The sequence below is a fragment of the Podarcis muralis genome, chromosome 12, assembly GCF_964188315.1.
Source record: "Podarcis muralis chromosome 12, rPodMur119.hap1.1, whole genome shotgun sequence".
NCBI classification, from domain to species: domain Eukaryota; kingdom Metazoa; phylum Chordata; class Lepidosauria; order Squamata; family Lacertidae; genus Podarcis; species Podarcis muralis.
In genome coordinates this window covers 24698818-24709746 of record NC_135666.1, presented here as the reverse complement: position 1 = coordinate 24709746, position 10929 = coordinate 24698818, and positions in this window count along the sequence as shown.

The window sequence follows — 10929 nt, the reverse complement described above, 5'->3', positions numbered from 1 at the left end:
ATAGAGCTAAACGGTGCTTGATTGTGAAGACCAGCCTTTTCTGAAGCTTGTAGTCACTACCTTAAGAAATATTGCTAAGTTCCTTAAATATTTGATCAGCCCATTATGTCAGGATCTAGAGTCCTGATTTCATTTACAAGCCCACATATCTTAGAAAAGAGGACCCAAGAACTCTTGATGTTGCAGAGGGTCATGCAGCTTACATCATCATCTTATCTACCCCTGAAATAGTGTCTGAAGCTAGTCTAAAGAGCTGCTATCCCAACCTGAATAACAGGCTAGATCTCAGCTAACAGCTCAATCCTAACCATGTCTACTCATAAGTAAGTCTCAATGAGTCCATTAGACTACCAAGTAAATACATATAGGATTACTCTTAACTGGGACAAAGCCCTATTAATATCAATAGGACTTACTTATGAGTAGACATGGTTAAAAGGTTAAAAGGTAAAGGTAAAGGGACCCCTGACCATTAGGTCCAGTTGTGGCTGACTCTGGGGTTGCGGCACTCATCTCACTTTACTGGCTGAGGGAGCCAGCGTACAGCTTCCGGGTCATGTGACCAGCATAACTAAGCCACTTCTGGCGAACCAGAGCAGCGCACGGAAACGCCGTTTACCTTCCCACCGGAGTGGGTACCTATTTATCTACTTGCACTTTGACGTGCTTTCAAAATGCTAGGTTGGCGGGAGCAGGGACCGAGCAATGAGAGCTCACCCCGTCTTGGGGATTCGAACCGCTGACCTTCTGATTGGCAAGTCCTAGGCTCTGTGGTTTAACCCACAGCGCCACCTGCGTCCCTATAGACATGGTTAGGATTAGACTATTAGGGTTCAGTCCAGTGTAAACAGGTGCTTCAGACACCATCAGTATCTACAAATTAAAGCAGGCGTGAGGAGTGAATGTTGGACTCCATCTCAAGCTGCGCTGGCTGGGACTGATGGGAGCTGGAATCTGATAACATCTGGAAGACAACAGATTCCACATCCCTGTTGTATGCTGGTCCTGCAGCATTTAGCTTAGTGACTTCCTTGTGTTACTTATAGCAATTTTTAAAGGTTTATATTCTTTCCCTCAGATAGCTGCATTTTAAAGTCAGGTCCATTTTTCTACCCCCACCCCCACCCCTTCATTTGTCATACTAAATCTTCATACTGTCAAAACTAGCCCAGACTTTGGTAATGGACATGTCAGCCTTCATCTCTCCAATGACTGCAGTTTTCTCTCACCTCCCATGTTTCCCCATCATTGGCTCATCATGCCATCTGCCTTTCTCTCTCCTGTATATTATCAGCCACAAAACCACTTGGCTCATTCTTCCTTTTCAAACAAACATTCTGAATTTAATTACTAAATGGAAGAGTTGGCAGATCAGTTAGCTTTCCTCAGGGTAAGATGTTGTCCCTTAAAGCAAGAAAGAAGAACCGATCAAAGAATTATCAGAGATATGAAGGCAGTCGCATATAAGGATTGTATTTATGTTTTGAGAGGCTAAAACAGTAGCATTCACTTTGTTGGCCACATAGCGGGCACCTAGTCAACAGGAGGTGAATGGTGCCACTCTAGTGGGCTTTCACTTCGGTGAATTTCCAACAACCTTAAGATGAATGCATGAAGACATTCTGACTTTCTTTTTTGTGGTTACCAAGCTCAAAGAAGCATTTCCCTGAAAATCTGCCTTAAAACTGCACAGTGAACTCATGGTAAGATATGATTTAGCAAAAAAAAAAAATTCTGGCAGAGAAACTCACATATCAGAATAGTATCACTAAAATATTAATTGAAGAATTTTTTGGGGAGGGAGGATACTTTTATTTCCTTTATTTTATTTCATGGTATTGGGGCGGGGCAGGGCTATGTGATCCTATAAAGAGACACAGAGTTTTTGATTAACTTCAGAAGTTCTGCCCAAATATAATCTGCCTGCAGGAAACGCACCATGATAGGCCGACACACTTGCTGGCTCACAGATACTTTAGGGAGGATTTCTCAGCTCCTCAAGAAGTGTAATTATTGATGTGGCTGCAATTATTGATGTACAGTACCTTTCCTGTTCAGGGTCAAGAAAAATCCTGAGGGGGATTATATATTCTTGAAGGGAAAATAGGGACCAAAATCCTTAACTATTGCTTCTATCTTAGGTCCAAACTCCCACCAATGGAGGTTTTTTTTTACTGTGTATGGCTTTTTCTTTCAGAGAAATTGAAGGAGGGTGAAGTCTTGATTGGTGGTGATCCTGATATGTCACATTGTGAGGGTTTGGGCAAGAAGGGTTGGGGAAACCCAACTTCTCTGTTCAGGGTGTGCAAATGTGCAAGTCTTTTAGTCTCCCATGGACACATGGCAGGAGATACATTCTGCAGACCTAGGTTTCATTTTCTGTTCCTCTCAATATGGTCCCTCAATTATGTCTTAATAGACTCTTCTCTCCATGGCAGCTTGGAGGGGGGGGGTGTATGCCCCAGGAAGATAGATAATAATTAACCTTCGGATTCTGGGCGCTAAGCAGGAATCTCCTGCATTGTATCTTAACAATACTCTCCTAGCACGTCAGGAATCAGTGCAGGCGTCAAGTGATGTGATACAACAATACTTTGTGTTTAATTGTAATAGGGATTCCTCCTGCCCTATTGTATGGGACTCTATGCAGATCTGAAGGGAGGGGCCATAAATGAATCATCTAAACAATGCTGCTCCCCTGTTTTTACCTGCCCTCTCACCATATATCCAATTGTGATGGGACATGAATCAGGGATTCTCATGCCAGTCTTAACACTCAGGTAGATTCATATGAGAGATGGATTCTTGTTGTAGGTGGTTTAGTTTACTTGCATATGCTATTTCTGTGATACAATATGAGCACAGATATACTGCGGTCATACCACTTACCACTGTAAGAATATATAGTATGACTCAAACTTACATAAAATGGAGGTTTTTCTTTACTGTGTAAATCTCATTAATTTTTAGTGCAACACATCTCTAAAATAAGGTCCGTATATCCATTTACAAAACAGACAAAACTGCTAGCATTTATAACTTTCTCTAGCTATTTTATGTTCTAACATTTTATCCATTATTACTCAACAAGCTTCTCACTAATTTGATAATTAAATGGCTTGTTTGTGTTTTTTTTCTGCAGAAAAGCAATGGAACTATTCTGTTATTGAATCTGATAAGCTCTTTCTTCATATGATTAGAAATGCTAAGGGAGGATTTTTCATTTTCAGTTCGCAAAGGCAAACTTTTTTAAAAAATAAATATATAAATGCAGAGATAAATGAGGGAATCTGAGCTGTTTTAATGGCATTGGACTCATAAAAGTGTCTAAGTGGTGTTTGAAATAAAAAAAATGAGTTATGCATTCATAAAAGACATACAGATTTGTTCCCTGCTGAAAACTACTTACATATTTGGAACGAGAACAGTAATAAGATTTCCTCTAATTAGAAAACTAATCATATTGCCCCCACCAATCTAAGCCCTGTTAACTCATGATACCAAAACCTGGTAAGATGTTGTTCCATGATGGAAAAAATGGTGGGATAAAAATGAATTAAATAAGAAATAAATAAACTTGCGTACACCTAAAATAGCTCCTGGGATCCCATCTGTTGTTTTTCCAGAGAAGAGGGAGAGGAATTTCTGAAAAAACAGATGGGATCCCAGGAACTAGTTTAGGTTCACTCAAGTTTGTTTATTTCTTATTTAATTCATTTTTATCCAACCGTTTTTTCCATCATGGAATGACATGCCAAAAACAAACACACATGAGGTGAAGGTACCCATGTGTGTGCCACAGTGGTCAAATTATCTCTGCCCAGTAAGGGGTGCAATGGATGCACCAGCCATAGATGTTGATAGGTGTCTTTTACCACAGAGGCCACCTGAGTCTACATGGACAAAGATGGCTCCAAGAACCCCCCCTAAACTGCTTATCTGTTTTTTCAGAGGGAGTTCAACACAATCTAGAACAGGCAGATCCCCCAATTCTTGAACCTGGGAACCACTTGCCCACAGTGTCCTAGCAGGATTCTGCTTCAGTTTGTTGACCCATATCTACTCCATAAAGTGCAGTGGTGCAGCATAGCCTCTCCTGACTTAGATTTAATAGAAGAGTAGAGCTGGGAGTCAATAGTATACTGATGACACTGTGTCCCACACCTCCTGATGATTGTGCCCAATGGTTTTATGTAGATGTTAAATAGCACTGTGGACAAAATAGTGTCTCGAGTCACTTGGCAACTAAGCTACGAAGATGTAGGTGTGAGTCTCCGGTACCAGTCATGTGGATAGGAGAAAAACCATCATAAAACTGTGCTTCCAACACCCAAGCCATGGCCCTGCCCATCCGTCAAAATGGACAGCATCTTCTCCGTGTCTTTTTGTTGTTTAGTTGTGTCTGACTCTTCGTGACCCCATGGACCAGAGCACGCCAGGCACTCCTGTCTTCCACTGCCTCCCGCAGTTTGGTCAGACTCATGTTTGTAGCTTTGAGAACACTGTCCAACCATCTCGTCCTCTGTCGTCCCCTTTTCCTTGTGCCCTCAATCTTTCCCAACATCAGGGTGTTTTCCAGGGAGTCTTCTCTTCTCATGAGACGGCCAAAGTACTGGAGCCTCAGCTTCAGGATCTGTCCTTCCAGTGAGCACTCAGGGCTGATTTCCTTAAGAATGGATAGGTTTGATCTTCTTGCAGTCCATGGGACTCTCAAGAGTCTCCTACAGCACCATAATTCAAAAGCATCAATTCTTCGGCGATCAGCCTTCTGTATGGCCCAGCTCTCACTTCCAAGCCATGGCCCTGCCCATCCGTCAAAATGGACCGCATCTTCTCCATGTCTTATATTTTCAAATACTAGTCCATTCTAATTATACATCCTGAAGGTAGGTTTCATTGGGCTGCAGATCACAAGGACAAAGTGTCTCTTGAAGAGCTATGGAAAGAGTTGGGACTAATAAGGAAGCTGACGGGAAGAGGGAGAGGACCTTCTGCTGCCTGTGGTGAATGAACTATTTGGTATATGGGAGCTGCTTCAGGCTATGCAAGCCAAATAAGGTGAGGTGGTATTACCTGTTGGTTGGGCTTCAGCTCTTTGGCTCTGGGCAACTAACTATTCATATCCTATATAGAAAATGGAAAAATTACCTACCACTACAAGAATGTGTTGGAAGGATAAACGAGGTAAACTTTATTGCAGATTAACATATCCTTAGGGATTGCAATTATGGCAATAAATCTAAAAGAGCTCGTGAGGTAATATATGTTCATAATAAAGTATTTAGCTCCTATCCATAATCTCATGAGCAGAAGGGGGAAGAGAGGTTTGGCAAAGAAAACAACATAATTAACAACCGACTTAATGGCAGGCATTACTACACCTCTCCAGAAGAATATGCGACAAAACCTGAAATGCTTAGAAAGCATTTTCAAAATAAATTTTATATACGTTGTGGCATGATTGCTAAACACCAATAAATATTAATGGTTGGTGTTTCTTTTTTGTGTGGTTTTTTTGCAAGTGCAGTAAAACACTTTATTTACTCTAAGCAAATGAATGACAAGGGCCGTGATTTAAGACAATAATATGGATAAAATTTATTAAACAAGAGATTTGTGTGACTGGATTCTGAACTAGTTGTTTTAACTCACTGACCCTGACTTCCTATTAGGTGTTCTTCATTCAGCAACCTTAAACACCTTCTGCATATGAACAAAATCCTGATTCTCAAGGATGTTTTCATGGCTAACAGAGAGGCTATACCACAACCAGCATAATGCAGTCAAGATATGTTATGGTACTTTGTGATGGAATTCACAGCTGCCATGGCGAAGATCCAAAGACATAGCTGCAGTCACACATGAGGCTTAGGCTATTTTAGTTAAATTGTTGGCTTTTCTCCTTTTGAATGGCTGACCCCAAATGCCCAAAAGAGTAAGAAGTCTTAGATTGCTTTGTGGCATGTTGTGGTTTGAAAACAATAAGCCTAAGGTCTCGCCAAGCATAATAAACTGTAGTTTTGCGCATCTTTGGATTGTGGCTAATGTTACTGCGTTATATAAATGTTGTTATAAGGATGTTGCGGCATCCTTTTTGCATGCAGGAGAGGAACTTGTTTAAAAACTGCTTTCATTCTGTGTTCTTTTGTGATGCAGTTGATTTTAAGGAACACCCACCCTCTTTTGTAGGAACACTCATGGAACATAATGACCATATCTATTTACAGCTACACAGAACCCAGTAGACATTATAGATAAATGTGTGTGTAAATGATTTGTTAGTGACTTTCACTTTGAATCATTGCAATTAGATGTTTGAGGGGGTTGTTTTATTAAAAACATTAATCCCAAGCAACAGCTTTCTTTTTACTGGGGGTTGGTAAGAACTCACTAGAAAGGTTCAATCAATCCAAATAAGGAGTAAGCAAAGCTGTTATCTCTCAAGTTGTGTTTGTAGGAAAAAAGCACAGGAGGAAAGAGAAACAGCCTTACTCTATGAAATTCCCCATTAGTACCTCTGCTTTAAATTGATAAAAAATTAATGCAGCTTGCAAAACTATCGTTTTTGAGGAAGAACATTAATGGCACCCATGAGAAACAACTATATTTCTTCAGATGGTTTCATAAGATGGTGTGTCATAAGTCACTTTGATTTTTTAAATGGCTTATCTCACTAAGAACAGTAAAATTTCCTGGACAAAATGGTAAAAAGGTATATTGCCTTTTGTTCTTATGGCTGAATCCAGGCCATGCCAGATTGAATCTTCCTTCAATGAAAATATCAATGAAATGAAGTCCAAGATTTTACAGATCCTCCAGACTTTAGTGCCATCCTACACACCCTCAGCATCTTCGGAGAAGTGGTGGCAGGCCCATCTGCAGCAGAGTGTTTTCAACTTTTCGTTTTTAATGTTTCTAGATTACGTTCACTCTCAAAATAAACTGCAGCCATTTCACTAAATCAAGCCTCATCAAAGAATACATTTGCTCTGACTCTAAATTTGGACTCTGTCCAACACAGTAGAGCTGTGCCAGAATTTACTTGTAATAGTTAACATGTATTTTGCTGCATTGTGCTTCTTTTTTACTGATATAGGGTATAAGTTTCATAAAAGACTGCAACTGAAATAAATAATGTGGGGAAGTCTTTAAATTTTTTAAAACCTGAACCTGTGTTTAAAAAAAAGATCCAGCATGCTTAATGAATTCATACCTAAAAGTGCTAAAAAGCATTGTGGAGATTGAGCTGAACCAGCAGGTGGGAGTATTCAGCCTAGAATTTGATGTAGTTTGATACCCAATACTCTCATGCTCTAATGGTAGCATCAAAACCATAAAGCTTCTGGAAATCAGTGAATAGAATATGATCCATTTACCATTTTGAAAAAGGCAATGATCATGGAGATGAAGGCCTCCTCTGTTTATATTTAATATGCAGCTGGTCTGGTCTTGCATATTAGGCAGTATTGGATTCCGGCAGGTTCAACTCCTTAATTCCTGTTGTCAGAATCTGTTCGATCTGAGTAAGGCTGTAATCCTGCCAACACTTACAAGGTGGTACATCTTGCTGAACTCTATGGAATTTATTGACAACTCAAAGTAAACTATTCAGAATATGTATAGAACAAGCTGCAATCATATGTACAATTTCCTTGGGGAAGCATCACTGAGCACAGCAGTACTTATTTTTGTGTAAATAAATACAGGTCATTGCTGTTACTTTTAACAGAAGAGACACTTTGATGTGTGTCGTGTGCAGATCCTTAGCATGCTATAAATAAACAAACACAACCTATCTGTACAAACAGGCACAGTTAATAAGTGTAATAGTTCTGTGTCTGTCTTCATTGAATGAGGAAGTGTATAATAAAGATTGGGTTGTCTCATCCTGTCCCATCACATTCTTCTACAAGCAAACATGTATGTTCTGTCCTGCTCATTATGCTGGTGATTATTAGAGTAAGTTGGCCAGGTGCAAATTACGACAAGGGTCCTGTGTCTTTTTAATAGTTGTGTAGGACAGGAAAGTTCAGCAGGTGTAGATGACATTCCTTCCTCTTTATAGCTATTAAAGGTGCAGGAATCCTGTTTATTTTTGCATCTGGCCATCCTGATGCAAAGTTATGAGGAAGACCTACTGGTCTGTTTATTTGTCTGGAAAATTAAAAGGAAAAGATAAGGGAAAGCTGACTGAACTGTGGACAACTGCAGGAAGTAAGAGGTGAGAGAAATGCCTAGTTGGGTAAAAAAGGCCATAGCAGTGACAGCATTAGAGGAAATTGTACAGGATGAGGCCATATATGAAATGGTGATGATGCTATGAATTCATACTGCCCGCCACAGAAATATCACTGCAAATTTGCAACAGATTACTAGGAAGCCTTTTTTTAGCTTTACAAATGTAGTTCCTAAGAGCATTTACTGGCCACATGAACTAGATGAAACCATGAAATGAAAGAGTGAGACAAATGAAGCATCAGTGTACAAATTCCAATTGGTCAGGCCATGTGCTGTCAAGCAGCATTTGACATAAAATGAATCAAGGCAGGTGAGACAAAAGAGATCAAAGGGTAGTTCTCTGGGGGACCAAATGAGAAACATGTGCTTCATTCCATTGTGCAAATGCAGCCCAAATAAACTTCATGATGAGACGTTGTACAGATAGATCAGCAAGGAGAGACTGTGTTTATTTTATAATGTGTGGCATTATACATTTATCACTAAATGTTTGTTTTTGAAATGGTGAAAAGAGGACCTTAGTCAAGGATTAAGAATATATGAATGTGGGGGGGATGCTCCCCTAAAACCCAAGAAATAAATGAATGTCAGAATCTAGATAATATTTGGGATATTGACGGGAAAATACAAGCTGCACAGGGATTCTTGGGCTAGCCTATGCAAACCAGCTGGCTAGTTAAGTGCAGAGCCATTAAGAAACAACGGAGTGTCATTAAGGGTGTGCTGGGAAGAGCGAGAAGAACACAGGCCAGACCTCCATGAGGCGCTGGCAGAAGGAGGCTGCACTAAGAGACCGGGAACCATGTCTGACTGCTGTTTCAGACACAAGCTTGCTGAATCTATGAAAGATGCTCTTGGGATATAATGTTCTGCACCTCCTCCAGGTGTAAATATGGGTTAATAATATTCCTTAAAGACAGTAGCCTCCACTGTGCCTCAATCCTCCCAATGGAAACACAATCCTGGGTGAGCACCTGGGACCCCTGGAATCTCACACCCTTTGTGGAGATTGGGGTGGTGTGTAACAATATATTCATGGATTTCACTGGGTTAGAATAATGCTCCAAAATAGCCCAACACATCTGGATTAAAGACATGATAGAACCTCTGGAAAGAACTTAAAAGTCCAGAGTGCATGTCTAAGGACACTCAGTTTTCCCTCGCCTCTGTATCGGGAAACCCAAGAGGACATGATCACTTCCTCCCAAGGTTCCCAGCTGCTTCCACTTCAATGTTCAATTCCTCCCTGCTGGTGAGGACTAGAGTCTTCCGTGTTCGCTGCCAAACATTCTGTCAGCTTTTCTTGCTGAGACTTAAGTGCTTACTTTTACTACTAGAAGCTGAAATCTTGCCTGCGGCTGTATTTTTGGTTCATGAGTAATGCAATGCTTGTGTGAACACCCCCATCCTGCCCTGCCTCCAAGTTGATTTAAGATTTTAAAAAGGCCTTGCAAGGATCATGCATATTCTCCAGGACAGTCTGCCTAAGGAAAATAGAATGTCTACCTAGTCTGCTTGCTGTTCCCTTAGGTATATCCTGCCAGCTTCCATATAACATTTTTCTCCAGTAGAACCTGCTCCTAGCAAAGCAACATTTTAAAAACTGCTTTCCACCCACTAAAACTGCTCTAGGGCTTGTTGACATACTTCCCTGTGATAAGATCAAGAACACAAGGCTTGCTGGGGATTTTATATGTACTTCTATACCCTTAAGAACGACTTGTAGATGCTAGTGAATATGTAAATGAGCCAAGGCTGCCAGTAAGTTATTTATTATGGATTTATATGCATTGTGCAATTGGCAGCTACATTTTATTGCAGCAGGAAACAAATCTCTCAGTCTCCTGCTGTTTGAAGGTTTGGGAAGATTTATTAAAAGTTTAAAGGGGGATTTTTGAATTGGAGAGAACATATCAAACTAGTGTTAAACAAAACCAAAAAAAAGTCCTCAAATATAACAACAACAAAAATGACTTACTGGCTTTGAATATTTGCATTTTGTATTCTATGTACATATATACACACATGGTTCACATGTGCAGTTGTTCTAATAATGCTGTTAAGGGCGGGGAGGTTAGGCTGAATGCTTGGGCCTTCCTCTAATCATTGGAATTGCCAAGCTAGCTTTCTGGGTGACAAGCCATTAAGGGAAACAAAGGAAGGGGCTCAGTGCACGATGGCAAATGGGTGGGGGCTCCTCCCTCAATTCACAGGTAGTTAAAAAGACAAAGGCAGAGTGGAGAGTGGAGAGTGAGTCATGTGAACTAGAAGCTGGAAGCAACAGACTGGGAAGCCAGAGTGATGCTTGATTTCTGTTTGTATCCAAGGCTTTGGAGGAAGCAAGGCCCACTTGGCTGTGAACCCCTCCATCACAGGTTCAGGTTGTATATATGTGTAAATAAACCATATATCACAAAGGAAACACAAACCCTGGGTACACATCTGAAAGCCCGGAATCTCGCACCGCTTGGAGATTGTGATGGCATTCAACAATACATATTCTTGAGATCATTTATTTTCCCTGAGGGTTTTATGACTTTGCCCTCCGTTACTCAAGCCTGAACTCCATGACTGTTGACTTGCTGCAGTGGCAGCATTTGTTCTAGGCACTGGCATGGGGGATATGGAGAGAGCTTCTAGACTATTGCTGGAGTAGCAGTTGTTGCCAGAGCAGTGGCCCATGTGGTAGCA